This window comes from Arvicola amphibius, chromosome 7, assembly GCF_903992535.2.
Source record: "Arvicola amphibius chromosome 7, mArvAmp1.2, whole genome shotgun sequence".
NCBI lineage: Eukaryota > Metazoa > Chordata > Mammalia > Rodentia > Cricetidae > Arvicola > Arvicola amphibius.
Window position 1 is genome coordinate 117,870,384 of NC_052053.1, and position 16,481 is coordinate 117,886,864.

At 38.2% G+C, this 16,481-nt stretch overlaps 1 protein-coding gene across 3 annotated transcripts in view; it reads left to right on the plus strand.

Annotated features, from left to right (window-relative positions):
- Slc25a21 (solute carrier family 25 member 21) overlaps window positions 1–16,481 on the plus strand; it is a 480,209-nt gene that overhangs the window by 58,683 nt on the left and 405,045 nt on the right. The window lies entirely within an intron of this gene.

The window sequence follows — 16,481 nt, forward strand, 5'->3', positions numbered from 1 at the left end:
TCTTTGGAAGTTTAGTTTGAGGGATAGGTAGTTATGTATATAGCTAAAAGTGAGATGCAATGAAGACCATGTCACTACTGAAAAGACAGAAGAAAGAAATGGAGGAAGGGAGGGGGCAGGGAGAAAGGGAGGGAGGGAAAGAAGATAACTATCTGAAGACAGTTGATGGGCTCTGTTAGAGCACTGCCAAATGTCTGACTTTCCTTTGTTTCTTTTCCTTTTATCAGTCCTTCTCTATTCTTTCTTCTGTTTGCTTAGAAGTTGTTTGTTTGGACAGAGTGTCTCTATGGATCTCTGATTGTCCTGGAACTCTGTGTAGACCAGACTGGCCTCCAAATCAGTGAGATCTGCCTGCCTTTGCCTCCCAAGTGCTGGGATTAAAGGCCGCTATGGCAGCTGTGCTTGGAATTTTTATGCATACCCCAATCATACTTGGGTCTCCTTGGAGGGAAATAAACCAGAATTGATTAGAAATAAGACATTTATTATAATAAATTTACTCTGTTATTTGTTTGCTTCTTTGGCTTTCAATTCATATGTGGATAATAGTAAAATAACGGACATTTTCTAGAATCAAGTTCTAGTAAGCAGAATGTAATATTATTGAGATAGGAACTTCACTTTCTCCCTCTTTTACCCCACTCTTTAGTTGAGCCTCAGGCAGTCATTGGGAATTAATATCTCTATTGAACTGATTCTGTCTGAGTTGCTTTCTACCTGGACTGTTGGAAATGACCTTGGCTGTTGTGAAGCACGGTGGCTTACAGTCTGGAACAAGGAAGTATGCATGCCAGGCAGGATTGGGAGGTGGACGAGGAAGGATGGCTGTTGATGTTTGATTCTCTGTTCTTGTTCCAGCTAGATCATAGTCACTACATCATTTTCTCAGGCTCATTTCATTAACAAGTTTTGTTCAGGAAGTGATTCTCATCCTATGAAAAGTTTAAAGTCTTTCAATTGAAGCCAACACTAAAGTTTAGGGAACAGATGTGCCTATTCAAAAGTTTAAAAAAATCTACATCTTATTCTTGGGTTAGATTTTCTTCCCACTAAAATGTATGTTAAATTTTTTGACAAAATCCTTTATTAGTGAACCCATTGTTTAAAAACTAATTGGCGTGTGTGTGCGTGTGCGTGTGTGTGTGTGTGTGTGTGTTTTCCTTTTTGGAACTATATAGTGGTTTGGCATAGAAGAAACCAAACAAATTCTTTCAATAGTTGACAGTCTTTGTTGAAACTAAGTAATACGTAACTGATGTCCAAGCTACTGTTCCTTAATTATAACTACTGTATTTAATCATTATACAGTTGTCTGGAAGTAACTGCCCCAGAAAAAACCACATTACAATGGATTTAACTGATAAGAATTGTTCACAATATGGTAAAATCCCTCAAATAACTGAACCATGATTGTGTTACATGTTATGTGGGTAGAGTTGATTTTGGGTTAAGGGGAGGATGACCTGAAGAGAAATAGATGAAAAATTACATTATCACTCTCTCTTCTGTTCCCTTCAGTCCGCAGAGGTAAGAGCTGCATTGTATCTTTATTATAACCTCATGTCTGTCATCCTAATTTTCCTTCTGTGAAATCAGACCATGGACACACCTTGGAAGAGCTTGTCTATTTATTCTGTTTGAAGTAGATGTGCTTAGTGCTGTAGAATGGAGTGATGCTCACCCACCTGCTTTCTGTAAGTTGATTGGGTAATTGTGGTAAATAGCAGAGTTGCCTTCATTTCAGTGTTTTGTTCTGCATTGAATAATAAAGCAAGAGCTCTAGGGACTAGTTTTCTGGCTAGCTCATGCTTGTGAAAACCACTGAAACCTCCTAACATGGAACATAAGTCACAGAAATTCAGAAGAAATGAGCTGCTTGGTTCCCAAGAGTATGATTAGAAAGTCTGACATAGCATTCACAGACTATTGCTTTACCACAATTAGATATTTTTTTCACAGGTATGAACATGGTTTTCATGGAAAACACAGGTCAATGTAAAATCAGAAGTCCTGGACCCAGAATACTATGATGTTATAAAGACTAACCATAAATTAGTTTTAATAATAATGCAATATTTCACTTTTATTATATATTTAAGCTATGATTTTGCTATGCCATGAAATCTCAAATGATATTAATAATGTCAAATCTCAGAGAAATATAGTTTGTACTTATTCCTCATTAAATGGTATTTAAGATTGTTTCTTCATAACATCCTTTGGTTACCCACAGGAAAAAGTAGTCAACTATTTGACAGTTTCACAATGTAAAGAAAGATGCAGAGGTCCCCAAATATATTTAACCTATTCCATTATTTCCCACTCTGAGATGTCTCTGTGACCATGACAAAACCCAGACATATAAGAACCAAGTGGCTCACTTGCTGTTGGGCTGTTAGTGAGAAGTAGAGCCAAAACCAGCACACAGTTTACCTCTCCGTGTGGCTTTCTCAGCCATTCTCTGTGACAGGTAAAGAGAAAATGGAATTTTAAAAGGCCTAGATGGCATTTACGGATCGTGACTTGCTGTATCTTTGGCTTTCATTCTAAAATGAAAATTTTAGACCAAGAGGTGAGATCTCACTGGAGCAAGAAATGGAAGGCAGTGCTACAAATCGGGCACTTTATGACTTGTGTGACAAGGGTTCCTTCCTTTCTGGTTCCTTTGCTTCATTCTGGGTTTTCTTGTTGTCCCAGGGGTTTATGGCTTAATTGCAAGCTCTTGGTCCAGTGATTTAACCTTGCTAGCTTTCATTTCCCAGTGAATTAGGGATGATGATGATAATTCATTATAGAGTTGTTGATTGAACAATGTGTGGGGAATAGTGTCTAGTGTTTAGTATGTATCATATGTATTTGGTAAACTAAATATGAATACTGACTAATTACTTTTTAATATAGAAAATATTTAAAGAACTCTGTATTCTAAAAGCACTTTTCCATTATTTCTTCTTTCTTTCTTTCTTTCTTTCTTTCTTTCTTTCTTTCTTTCTTTCTTTCTTTTTCTCCATTCAGGGTATTTTATTTTCTTAAAGTAGACAATGTTTGACTTTATATGGTATTGGTTCGTCTCTCTGTGTGTACATCTCAACTTCTTGCATGCACTGACCTTGAACTCGTGGTTACCAGAATTAAATAAATAAAAATAATAAAAAATAAAAAAGGGTGAGAGAGACATGGCAAGGGCTCCAGTGCTGCCATCCCCTGGTATCAGTGGTTTTGTTTTTATGCACAGCCAGGGCTCTTTTAGGTGCAGTACCTGTAGGTGCCTGGGGCTAGAAGGCCTGGAATGCAAGATCCCAGCAGGGCTTTCTTTAGGGCACAACTCTGGCTGTATCTTTAAAGGAATCTGAACATCTCCCAGCCCACCTCAGGCTTGTAGTGTCTGGGCACCAGAGAGTAGCATCTCTTGCTGCCCTTTCCTTCATTTGGCAAAGCCATAGCTAATTTATTCTTTAAATACCAAGACACTTAGCTGTTGTTCATTTGTTCATAGGTAAAGAACCTTCTGTAAACACATCACATTTATTTTTCTTAAATAAAAATGAAGCAGAAAATGGCACAGTTACAAGAGGGTGCTGCAGAGGCTTACGTACATACGTCCCACGAGGCTGGCGTCGGGGTTCCACTTGCCCCAGAATTCCCTTAGAAGCAGACTTGTCCAGATGACAACTTTTGTACTCAGCAATCCAGACATAAAGGGACACCTGAAATGAAATGTGTTTTGAAAATCTGCATTTAACTGCTGAGTAGTACTCTAATGCATATATATTCTACACTTTCTTTATCCATTCTTCCACTGAGGGGCGTCTAGGTTGTTTCCAGGTTCTGGCTATTACAAATAATGCTGCTATGAACATAGTTGAATAAATGCTTTTGTAGTATGATAGGGCATCTCTTGGGTATATTCCCAGGAGTGGTATTGCTGGATCCTGGGGTAGGTTGATCCCGAATTTCCTGAGAAACCGTCACACTGATTTCCAAAGTGGTTGCCCAAGTTTGCATTCCCACCAGCAATGGATAAGTGTACCGCTAACTCCACATCCTCTCCAGCAAAGGCTATCATTGGTGTTTTTGATTTTAGCCATTCTGACAGGTGTAAGATGGTATCTCAAAGTTGTTTTGATTTGCATTTCCCTGATCACTAAGGAGGTTGAGCATGACCTTAAGTGTCTTTTGGCCATTTGAACTTATTTAGTTGAGAATTCTCTGTTCAGATTAGTACCCCATTTTTAATTGCGTTAATTAGCATTTTAAAGTCTAGTTTCTTGAGTTTTTTTTTTATATATATATATATTTTGGAGTTCAGACCTTTGTCTGTTGCTGGGTTGGTGAAGATCTTCTCCCAATCAGTAGTTTGCCTTTTTGTCTTATTGACAGTGTCCTTTGCTTTACAGAAGCTTCTCAGTTTTAGGAAGTCCCATTTATTCAATGTTGCCCTAATTGTCTGTGCTACTGGGGTTATATGTAGGAAGTGGTGTCCTGTGCCCATCTGTTGTAGACTATTTCCCACTTTCTCTTCTATCAGGTTCAGTGTGTTCAGATTGATATTGAGATCTTTAATCCATCTGGACTTAAGTTTTGTGCATGGTGATAGAAATGGATCTATTTTCATTCTTCTACAGGTTGACATCCAGTTATGCCAGCACCATTTGTTGAAGATGCTTTCTTTCTTCCATTGTATACTTTTAGCTCCTTTGTCAACAATCAGGTGTTCATAGGTTTGTGAGTTAATATCCGGGTCTTCTATTCGATTCCATTGGTCGACTTCTCTGTTTTTATGTCAGTACCAAGCTGTTTTCATTACTGTAGCTCTGTAATAGAGTTTGAAGTCAGGGATGGTAATGCCTCCAGAAGTTCCTTTACTGTATAAGATTGTTTTGGCTATCCTGGGTTTTTTGTTTCTCCATATAAAGTTGATTATTGTTCTCTCAAGGTCTGTGAAGAATTTTGTTGGGATTTTAATGGGGATTGCATTGAATTTATAGATTGCCTTTGGTAGAATTGCCATTTTACTATGTTGATCCTACCCATCCAAGAGCATGGGAGGTCTTTCCATTTTCTGGTGTCCTCTTCAATTTCTTTCCTCAATGCCTTAAAGTTCCTGTCAAATAAATCTTTCACTTCCTTGGTTAGAGTTACTCCAAGATATTTTATGCTATTTGTGGCTATTGTAAAAGGTGTAGTTTCTCTGAATTCCCTCTCTGCTTCCCTGTCCTTTGTGTATAGGAGGGCTACTGATTTTTTTGAGTTGATCTTGTAACCTGCCACTTCACTGAAGTTATTTATCAGCTGTAGGAGTTCTTTGGTAGAGGTTTGGTAGTCACTAATGTACACTATCATATCATCTGCAAGAACTATGTTGAAGAGATATGGTGAAAGTGGACAGCCTTGTCTTGTTCCTGAATTTAGTGGAATGGCTTTGAGTTTCTCTCCATTTAAAAAAAAGAAAATCTGCATTTAAAAAAGAATATTTAATTACATCTTAAACTGTAGCTTTTTTTCTGTAAAACATAAAATTTGGCCAAAAAATAAAAATGATTAAAAGAAGGAAGACACCAGGGAAGAAAAATCAGATTTCCATTCATAAAACATGAGACCAGCAGAAGGGAAGCTGGAAACCCAGCCGGCCTAGTTTGAAATAAATGATGTCACTTATTTTCCTGGGCTAATTTTTGCTGCATACTTTTTAGCTGTTTAAAAAGAGCCACCAGTGGTCAGAGGTTCGATTCCTACAGTCACTTCTTTCCTCAGGTCCGAGGTACTGGACACATGTGGTGTGGCCGAGCTGGGTGTGGCTAGCAGGGGAGGGACACAGTCCCTGCTCTGGGCCTCCTTCCTGGACAGGGGAAGTCCCCACTCCAGAGCCCAGTTGGTGAGCTGACCTTCTTCCAGGCGATGGGCACAGTTGGCCAGACCTGTTCCAATCCTCCAGCCTCTACATCGGCAGTCCATTGTGAACCCCTTTTGCCTTAGTGACAGTGTCCTTTGCTTTACAGAAGCTTCTCAGTTTCAGGAGGTCCCATTTATTTAACGTTGCCCTTAATGTCTGTGCTGCTGGGGTTATACGTAGGAAGCAGTCTCCTGTGCCCATATGTTGTAGAGTACTTCCCACTTTCTCTTCTATCAGGTTCAGTGTGTTCAGATTGATATTAAGGTCTTTAATATATTTGGACTTGAGTTTTGTGCATGGTGATAGATATGGATCTATTTTCATTCTTCTACAGGTTGACATCCAGTTATGCCAGCACCATTTGTTGAAGATGCTTTTTTTCTTCCATTGTGTACTTTTAGCTCCTTTATCAAAAATCAGGTGTTCATAGGTTTGTGCGTTAAAATCCGGGTCTTCTATTTGATTCCATTCGTCGACTTCTCTGTTTTTATGCCAATACCAAGCTGTTTTCAATACTGTAGCTCTGTAATAGAGTTTGAAGTCAGGTATGGTAACGTGATGAGAACTTTGTGTTCATGAGTGTGCAGCAATGTGACAGAAGCCATCGCGGTAAATTAGTCTGTGATTTCTGTGGTACATGGTTTACTAGTCCACCTGAGGAATTGTTCCCTGTTCTGCTAAACGAGGTCAGTGTGTCTATCAGTGACTACTATGTACAAGTTATCGTGCTGGAAAATAAAGTATAAGATGAAGAAAAGATAATTCAGCAAGCTTATCTCCCCTCATATGTGTTTGTACATATATGTGTGCTTGACCGCATGCATATATGCATTTGCTTGTGTTAGAAGCAGGGAAGATACCAGTGGGTTAGATTTCTTGGGTACAAGAAAAACAAAACAAACTTTAAACAATTAAGACAATTTATTAGTTATTTAATTAAAAATAAAAAAGAGGTTGAACAGGATCCGGTTTCTTTTCATTCTCTTTTTGGTTTTCTCAGTAATTCATTCTGAGGCTGTTTCTTCAGGATCCATGGCTATTGTAGGACTATTTTATCTGAAGTGTTCAGAAAATATCTCTGATGTCATCTGCTCAAGACTGAGCCTTGTCCTTGTCTTTGAAGGAATCACTGTGACCAAGGGACTGGCATATGCTAATTGGTTTTAAAGTCTGTATCCACTTGCAGAATGTAGCAAGTAAGTCTGTGGCCATATACTTTATCAATTAGCTCATAAAGGATTTGGTTCCCATTCAGAGAGAGCACTCAGACTACTTCATTAAGAACTGTGAAAGAAGAATGTATTAGTAAATGTGCATGCTGTTGACATTGACATTTATAGATTTCATGGCTCTTAATGTACCTCATGGCCACCATGCAATGTCCAAATCATGATTTGGGATGGTTCTTGGTTATTTACAATGTGCAGAGTAGTGAAACTCTGAGTCATCTGTTGTCAAACAGGATAGGGTATGGCTTTCTTGTTTCAACTTTTGAGCTGGAAGAAGTCTCCTTTCAAAGGTCTGTTCATTGTTGTGCTTTACTTGGTGCTTGTTTTCACTACTTAAAGTGATCTCCAAGTATAACGCTGAAGTGCTATCTAGTTTGTTTAAATGCAAGACTATGATGTACATTATAATAAAATACATGTTTTAAATAAGCTTCAGTCCAAGACACATTGTAGTATTGCAGATGGTTGTATTTCCATTGTTAAAGAACCAACAATTTATAATAAATAAGGTTCTTTACAGAGGAACATATAAAATAAGATTGTGTTTTGATTGGTTAATAAAAATGTTTTGACCTGTGTCCCAGAGCAACTTCACGTTCTATTGCTTCTGAGTAGTGAGTTCAGCAAGGGATAATTCAGTGTCCATGGTGACTTTATAGTGACCAAAACTATTGAAAAGCGTGAGAATTAACTATCTGCATGATGGCATATATACAGCAGAGAAAATAATACCTTGGTTCAATGTCAAGGCAAGGATTGAAACATAGCATTCTAAGATAAAGTAGTAATCAAGTTATTTTGATCCCTTAGTTGAAAGGTAAGATTTTGGAGTAATCCAGATGAACACACCCAATCAATTGAAAAGTTGTTCCTTCCCAATGGGACCCTGCTAGTCACATCTTTTTCAGTTATTTTGAAAGGGGAGGACAAGATTTGCAGCCTCCAGCTAAATATTCAGAGCTAAGTAATACCGGGGGCGAAATGGGAAATTAACATGATAAATCCACAGTCTTGTCACAGACCACATTTTTACCTTCCTCTTCCTTGTCCCATCTAAACCAAACCAAACAAAGCCTTGGGCTGCATCGAGGTTTGTGGGAAGGTGTCTTCAGTGTGTAGGGCTCTCTCTGTGAGCGGCATTCCCTCTGACTTCCGTTGCCCCAAATACTGGGGCTGTGTTGCCTGTCGCCAGCAGCAAGGATGCTGACTGAGAATTGTCACAAGAGCCATCTCTACAATCTGGGAGCCAAGTTCGACTGCAACATATGTCTTCAATTTTAATAGCTCAGCTCCCCAGATGCCCTAAAGGAGAATCTTGCCTGAGAAGGAGCTTTTCATGTAAGAATAATTTGTGTTAAGTAGCTCAGTGACCTGTTTGTTAGGTTAAAGCTGACAGTTTGTTTATATTTCTAAAGGGATATGATGAATGGGGGAGAAGTTGATGTTAATTAGCCCAAATTGTTCCTAAGAATGTAGAGGCCTTTGCCAGTTTCATTGTTTCTGTTTCTTTGCACATTTTAAATAATTGAATGGAGCTCAGACCATTCATCATCATTTCAGGAGGGATGGAAATAAATGAATTTAGCAAAGGCCTGCATGTGTGATGGAAGGTGTTACTTTAAAAGGCAATTAGATAAGACATCAACTTGGGCTAATGCAGACTAGTCTAGCTCATTTGCATAAAAATATCAAACATGAATGTTTTCATTTACATCATTAATTATCTCTGTCATCATGGAAGGATATAGCTTTTCATTTTGAAAGCACTCCCCCCACTTCCTTAAAGAACTAGTTGTGTGTATCAAATTGAGCCCTTGGCTTCTGACAGAAAAGCTGCATGTCTACACCTCGTATGAAATCTTCCTTCCTTTCCCTGATATCAAACAGCATAAGGGCATTTGTCTGAGGATTAGCTCCACACCTTGTCAGGTCGATTGTGACAGAGGTGACACATGGGGATTCATATATGTTTGAATTGCACAGTAAGAGCCAATGTGCCATTGGGGTGTATTTGTGAAGAATTTTCCTTGACTTATTTTCCTGTGTGCTAGATTTCATAGTGATATAATCCTAAATGTAGGATGAAGTCTGAGTTAATCCAGCACTTCTGTACAACTAAAGAAATAGGAATTGATTCTTTTATAAGCTGTAGAAATACATATGTTATGTGAACAAATATACTGAGTTAAATAAAAGAACTAAATTTAGAAAGTTTATGACTTTTCCCCCTTTTTTAAAAAAATCCTCTTTGGAAGACATTCTTTTTTAATTTATGCACATAAAATACCACAGGAAGAGATGGTATAAATTTGTGGACTGTGGAGAATGAGTGAACATTTTTGAATCAGGATCTTTAAAAGGGGTGAAATTTGAGTATGATTAAGTTAGGAAAAAGCCTCGCTTAGAGCGGAAGTCAGAGACCCTGTATACATTATGGGCATGTCATGGCTTTTAAAAAGTTATGTTAGACTTCTATACAAATTGTGAAGGAATTTGGATAACCCCAAACAAAATTCTGTGTGGTTCTGAACTTCTAAGTAGGGAAGAGACAAAGAGATACAGAGAGACAGACAGAGAGACACATACCACAGAGGGGGTAGAGGCCCGGGGAAGAATGAATGAATAACGCCCATTCGAATTTTGGTCCGGAGCAAGCCTTACAATTGGGTGGGCTGGTCATTTGCACTGTCTGGGTGTTTTCTTGATCACTAATTTTCTAGGGAGGAAATGATCTTATGACTTATGCTATATATGCCACATTTGTGGATATATGCCCTCTAATTGGTATTTATTAACGAGACCTTTAGTTTGATGGATGACTGTCAGAGCTGTGCTTGCTGGCTTTGAAGAAAGTTGATTTTGCTTGAGTTTAGTTATAGTAACTCATTAGAACTCTGCACTGCCTCCATCCACTCTTTGTTTATGTATAATTAAGATTTTTGAACAACTGATTTCAGAGTGCTGGCAGGAACCCATTCCCCACTTGGAGACTTAGCCTGACAGAAAAAAATTGCAGCAAAGTAAATATTCACAGTAAGAACTTGTAAGTACTAAAACAAAATTTAAAAGTCCCTTAGTTATCCAGTCCCTTAGCTAACCAACTATAAATATAAAATAACCTACTAATTAGCATCATCCCATTAGTCACTTTGTTCCTAATTTCTTTAACTCTGAATCCTACAAAAATAACAATTATAGAAATATTTTTAAATTAAGTTACTTAAAATTAGGGCTTGTATGTATTGTTGCATATTAGCAATAATATAAGAAAATAGTTAGGAAAGTGAAAGATCATGTAATATAAAAATATGACCTAATATATAGATATATTCATATATATTTGAACATTTCATATAAATAACTAATGTAAGGTTCTCAATTATATTTTTAAACATTTATTATTTTCAATTATATGTGTTGGAGGGTTTAGGTGCATGTAAGTGCAGGTTCCCTTGGACATCAAAGGCATCACATATCCCTGGAGTTGGAATTATAGAAGGCTGTGAACTATTTTATATAGATGCTGAGAACTGAAAGAAATCATTTGTAAGAGCAGGATATAGTCTTAGCTGATGAGCTATTGCTCTAGTTCTTGACTGTATATTTACAGATGATGGTGATGATCATTTGTGTGAGTATGTGAGTGTGTGAGGGTGGGGGTGACTCAAGGCTTGTGCATAAGAGACAGGAGGACAACTTTTAGGAATCATTTTCTCTTTCCAGTGTGGGATCTGTGGATGGAACTCCGGACTCAGGTTGCTAGGCTTACATAATATGTGCTTCTACCCACTGAACTATTTCATCTGCTCCCCAACTGTATTTTAAATTTCGTGATATGAAAATCATCTAAGTACTGCTGACACAATGTTAAAAATGCTACTTCATTTTTTCTTTTGTAAACCCTAAAATAGTGCCTAGGAAAACAAAAAGCAAAACAAGATTTTCTTTCATATATACATCAATGGAATGAAGTGTGTTCTCTGATTCGGATGAAGTACCTTTTGCCCACTGTCTACAGAGACATTAGGTGGCAATGTATTTGTTTCTTTGAATACTATTAAGCTAATCTCTACCAAAAATTAAACCATCATAGAAAAGGATATGTGTTACAAGGAGTGTAGGGGCCCTTTGTTTGTCCTGGCAGCCTGGCTAGCTTATACCCGAATTAACCACACAGAAATTGTATTTATTAAATCACTGCCTGGCCCATTATCTCTAGCTTCTTATTGGCTAACTCTCACATTTTGATTTAACCCATTTCTAATAATCGGTATATCACCACAAGGTCGTGGCTTACCTGGAAAGATTTAAAATTTGAAGATCTCTAATGCCTTGTACAGGCAAAGTTTATCAGTTACTTTCTGCTGTGTCCTGGAAAATGTCTAGCAATTCTCTCATGAAGTAGGAATCCTGAAGGACTGTCTCACTTTCTTTAGGCAACTTCAGCAGTCATTTTTCTGGGGGTCCTCTATGTCCAGTTCACATAGCATAGCATAAAGCAGTCCAGGCAAGAGCAATTTCTTGCCAAATGGCTAACAAACTCCATGAGGAGCCTCTTCGATTCCCACCATCCTCTTGAAGTAGATTGGTGCTATCACGAGAAGATGTGTCTCATTGTCATGAAAAGTCCTAAGTTCTTAAAAAATTTTAAATGCCATATTATGTTAGTTTTTTGCAAGGTTTGAAGAATATCTATCTATCTGAAATATATCTCTGTATATCTAGAAAACCTGGCTAACATGACCACAAACTTGACTATTACAGATAACTATTAACTTATATTTATTAATTATACATTACATTTTTAAATGAGCTGCACAAACACAATACCTTAAACAAGAGCAAAAATACATATAACAAAAATTGACCTTAAATTTGTGTCAATAAACCAAGATCCATACCAATGCAAAGTATTTATCTCTATAGTAAATATAAACAAACATTTATAAACAATATTTGGGAATTTGGGCATAGTTCTCTCAAAACTGCTTCTTGCTTTTGGTTGGGTAAAGTAATTTTAGAGGTTTATGGAGACCTTTCAGGGGCTCTTGTTCCATTAAGCCACATTAATCTGGAAGGAATCCATAGGTTCTCATCCTCTTTGGAAGCAAAAGCAGAACCTCTTTTCCAAAGCAACCATATCCTTAGACTCGAAATTTGAAGTCAAGATACTATATATATATATATATATATATATATATATATATATATATATTGTCTTTGTTGCATATCTGAAATAATTTTCTAACCAAGACAGTTTCTTAAAACGCTAAATGGCATGGATAGGACTACGGCTGCTTCTGCCCTTTGGCTCCAACCAATCCAACATGATGGAGGTCTGTTCATTGCCTTTGAGACTGCCAGGTGGGAGCCATCCCCACCACCTCAACTCTGAGTAGCACTGTACAGCATATAAAACCTTTTTATATGAATAAAAGCTAAATCTGTAATGCAACACATCGCATGGCCTAGACAAATCTCTGTGTATGGTGGCGGGAATCTGCCATGCTCTCTTGCCTGTGCACACCTAGCAGACCCAATCCCACCATCTGCCTAGGTTGGGAGACACAATCTCAGATACTTTCCTTCTAACCCTGAGATGGCACATTAGCACCCGGACCCGAAGTGGGCATCAGCCCTCAACATTTGGCGCCATTCTGTAGGTGGAGGATACTTGTTTGTAGACTTGAAATAAACACACAGAAAACTATATTAATTACAATACTGTTTGACCAATAGGTTAAGTGTATTTCTAATTAGCTCTTATGTCTTAAATTAACCAATTTCTATTATTTTATATTTTACCACAAGGCTCGTGGTTTATCGGTACCTGTGCATGGGCGTCTTTCTCCTCTTGTGGCTACGTGGCTTCTCCTGACTCTGCCTACTTTCTCCTTCTCTATTTGTCTGGAATTCCTACCTTTCCCAATTCTGTGCTGCAATAGGCCCAAAGCAAATTCCTTATTAACCAATGGTATTCACAGTATACAGAGAGGAATCCCATGTCACCAGTCTATTACATTGAGGTCAATATTGGAACTGTCTTGTCTTGCTGTGGAATTGTAGGCAATTACTTACAAGAAGGATTTTTCTTACAAACAAGGAGATACCACTGTAAAACTTAAAATAGGGAAATATATAATTTAATCTGTATTAAAACAGTTTCCCTTAGATTATGTGTAGAAAATGATTTGCATTTTTTAAAGAATAAAAATATGAAGAACTAAAGAGGAAAAGTTTTTGGAATGTGGTTTATTTTGAAATTTTTACAATGAAGCATATAGGAGAGACTGGGGAAATAAGGAAAAGAAGAGAAGAAAATAGAGGAAGGGTGCACTGTTTAGTCAAGTTAAAGAGTTTCAACATCACAGAACTTAAACCTATATTCTCTTTGTAGGGACTAGGAAGCTGGAGGTGTTTTCTTGGTTTTTGTTTTTTTTTTGTGTGTGTGTTTTTTAAATCTTCTCCCTACTACCTGTCAATAATTATTAGTTTAGAATTAAGACCTCTCTCTGTCTCTCTGTCTCTCTGTCTCTCTCTCTCTCTCTGTCTCCAGTGAAATATCTGTATCAACAGTAGGAAAACCTATTGAGAAAGATGTACAGATATCAAATGTTGGGAAAAAATTGTACCATTTTCTCTTCCCTTTTCATTTGAGTGTGGTTCCTTTTGAGATTATTGTATCAATGATGGCATGTTGATTTGTTGTCGATTTTTCAGGTCACTTATTTGTTTGTTTTTAGGCTACTGCATTCTTTAGATTTCAAGGGCACAGCTTCCCTGTCACATAGAGAAGACATTCTCACAGCAGATGCCCTGATCCTCTGGCTCTTAGAATCTCTTCCTATCCTGTTCTGTCCCTGAGATGTAGGAATAGGGGCTGTCCCACAGATGGATCAGTTGGGACTGCACACCACAGTCACTTGTTCTCTGAATTGTGACCCACCTGGTCCCCAACTGCTGCAAAAATGAGTTTCTTTGGTGAGTGGTGAGAACTATGGTTGTCTCTATATATTAGGATAACTAATTAGAATGCAGCTACAAACAGTCTGGTTTAAAAGAACGGCAGCAAGAGGTTCCTCTTCAATTCTTGGCCTCACCAAATAGCCTATATTTTTTGAGGGTCATTGGACCCCCTGACCAACAGTTCAAAAGAAAGTTTCTCATCCTTGGTATTGGGGATTTTGTTAAATATCCTATGGCTTTGGTGGAGGTATTGTTACCTCAATGATAAAGCTTCATTTAGAACAATATTTGTGTACATACACACACACACACACACACACACACACACACACACGTGATCGCAAGTAAACATCTATTTTCCTGTGGATTTTCAAATGTCCTTAGGGTTTTTTATTGCTCTCTCTCTATTTCTGTGTCACCCTCACTTCCAGGTAAGTAAGTCCCTGTCCCCATTTTCCTTATTTTCCCCTTGCAGTGCCTGAGTTCTGTTATTCCCTTCTCTAGAGCACATTCCCTAATCTTAACCTTTTTCTTTCCTGGTATCTGCAGTTACTTCATGTTATAGCCTTATATCTGAAGGTTTGGTGCTAGAATGTACATGTACATATAAGGGATATTTATCTAGAATGTACATATACATATAAGGGATATTTATCTAGAATGTACATGTACATATAAGGGATATTTATCTCCCTGGGTCTGAGTTACCTCCTTCAGTGTATTTTCTTGTTCTTGCTCAACAATCTTTCATTACATTAAAATACTGTATTTTACTTATCCATCTACTAACTTATGGACAGCTGCTTTTTGTTTTCCAGTTTGTGCTACCATGAATATGCATGTGTAAAGCTTTTTTATGGACATTTGTTCATTTTGGGGGGTATATACCTAAGAATGGAATGACTGGATAATGTGACAGCTCTGTGTTTAATCCTTCAGAAAGTTCCAGGCTGCTTTCCAAAGTGTTCACTTCATTGTATATTTCACACGGAGGATATGACAATGAAACATCTCTGTATCCTGGCCAACGGTTCTTATACAACTTTTAAAATTCTGTTTATCCTGATGTATATGAAGTGATAGTGCATCGTGATTTGGGTTTGCATTTTCTTTTTTCTTTTATTTTTATCCTTCTCGCTTATACTACATCCTGAGCACAGGTTTTCCTAGATGAATCTCTCTGGTCTCTTTGATTACCACCCTGCTAGGCTCCGGTCCCAGAACACTCTGCAGGCAAGACAAACTGTAGGTCAAAGGTTTTGTGGCTGGATTGGTGTCCCTATCCCTCCACTTGAAACCTTGCCTGGTTACAGAAGATGACTGGTTCAGGGTCCATGCCCCCCATTAGTAGACTCTTTACTAGGGTTACTGTCATGGATTCCATGCAGTTTCCATTAAATTAGGTTTTTAACTTGTCCCCAAATGCCCCCCAGTTCCAACTGTTTCTCCCAGTGTTTCCTCTTTCCCTTTCCCTACTGATCCCTCCTGTTCCCAACCCCACTTGCTCCCAGTCCACCAGTAAAATCTATTCTATTTCTCCTTCCCAGGGAGATCATTGCAGCATCCCTTAAGCCTTTCTTATTGCTAAGCCTCTCTGGGTCTGTGGACCGTAGCATTATTATCTTTTACCGTGCAGCTAATATCCACTTATAAGTGAGTACATACCATGTTTGTCTTTCTGGGTCAGGATTAACTCACTCTGAATATTTTTTTTAGCTCCCTGCAAATTTCATTAGTTTTTTGTTTTGCTTTTATTAAATGATTTTTAATTTTTTTAAATTTTATTTTACATTTTAACCATAGTTTTTCCTTCCTTCCCCAGCCCACCTCCCTTCATTCCTCCCTGAGGCGAAGGGCTCTCATGGGGAGTCAACAAAGCCTGGCCTATTAATTTGTGGAAGCACCAAGCCCTCCTCCCTGCATTAAGGCTGAGCATGGCATACCACCATAGGGAATGGGCTCATGCACTAGGGATAGACCTTGGTCCTACTTCTGGGGGGCCATAAAATAGACCAATATACACAGCTATCTCCCACATGCAGAGGGCCTAGTTCAGTCCCTTGGAGGTTCCACAGCTGTCGATCTAGAGTTCATGAGTTCCCATGAACTTGATTCTGCTGTCTCCGTAGATTTCCTTTTCATGATCTTGACCTCCCTTGCTCATATATTTCCTCCTCCCTCTCTTCTACTGGATTCCCCGAGCTGGCCTGGTGCTTGGTTGTGGATCTCTGCATCTGGTCCTATCAATTACTGGATGGAGGCTCTATGATGACAGTTGGGGTATTCACCAATCTGATTACAAAGGGAAGGCCAGTTCAGACACCCTCTCCTCTATTGCTAGGAGTCTTAGCTGGGGTCATCCTGTGGATTCATTTTTAACAGGTGAGTAATAC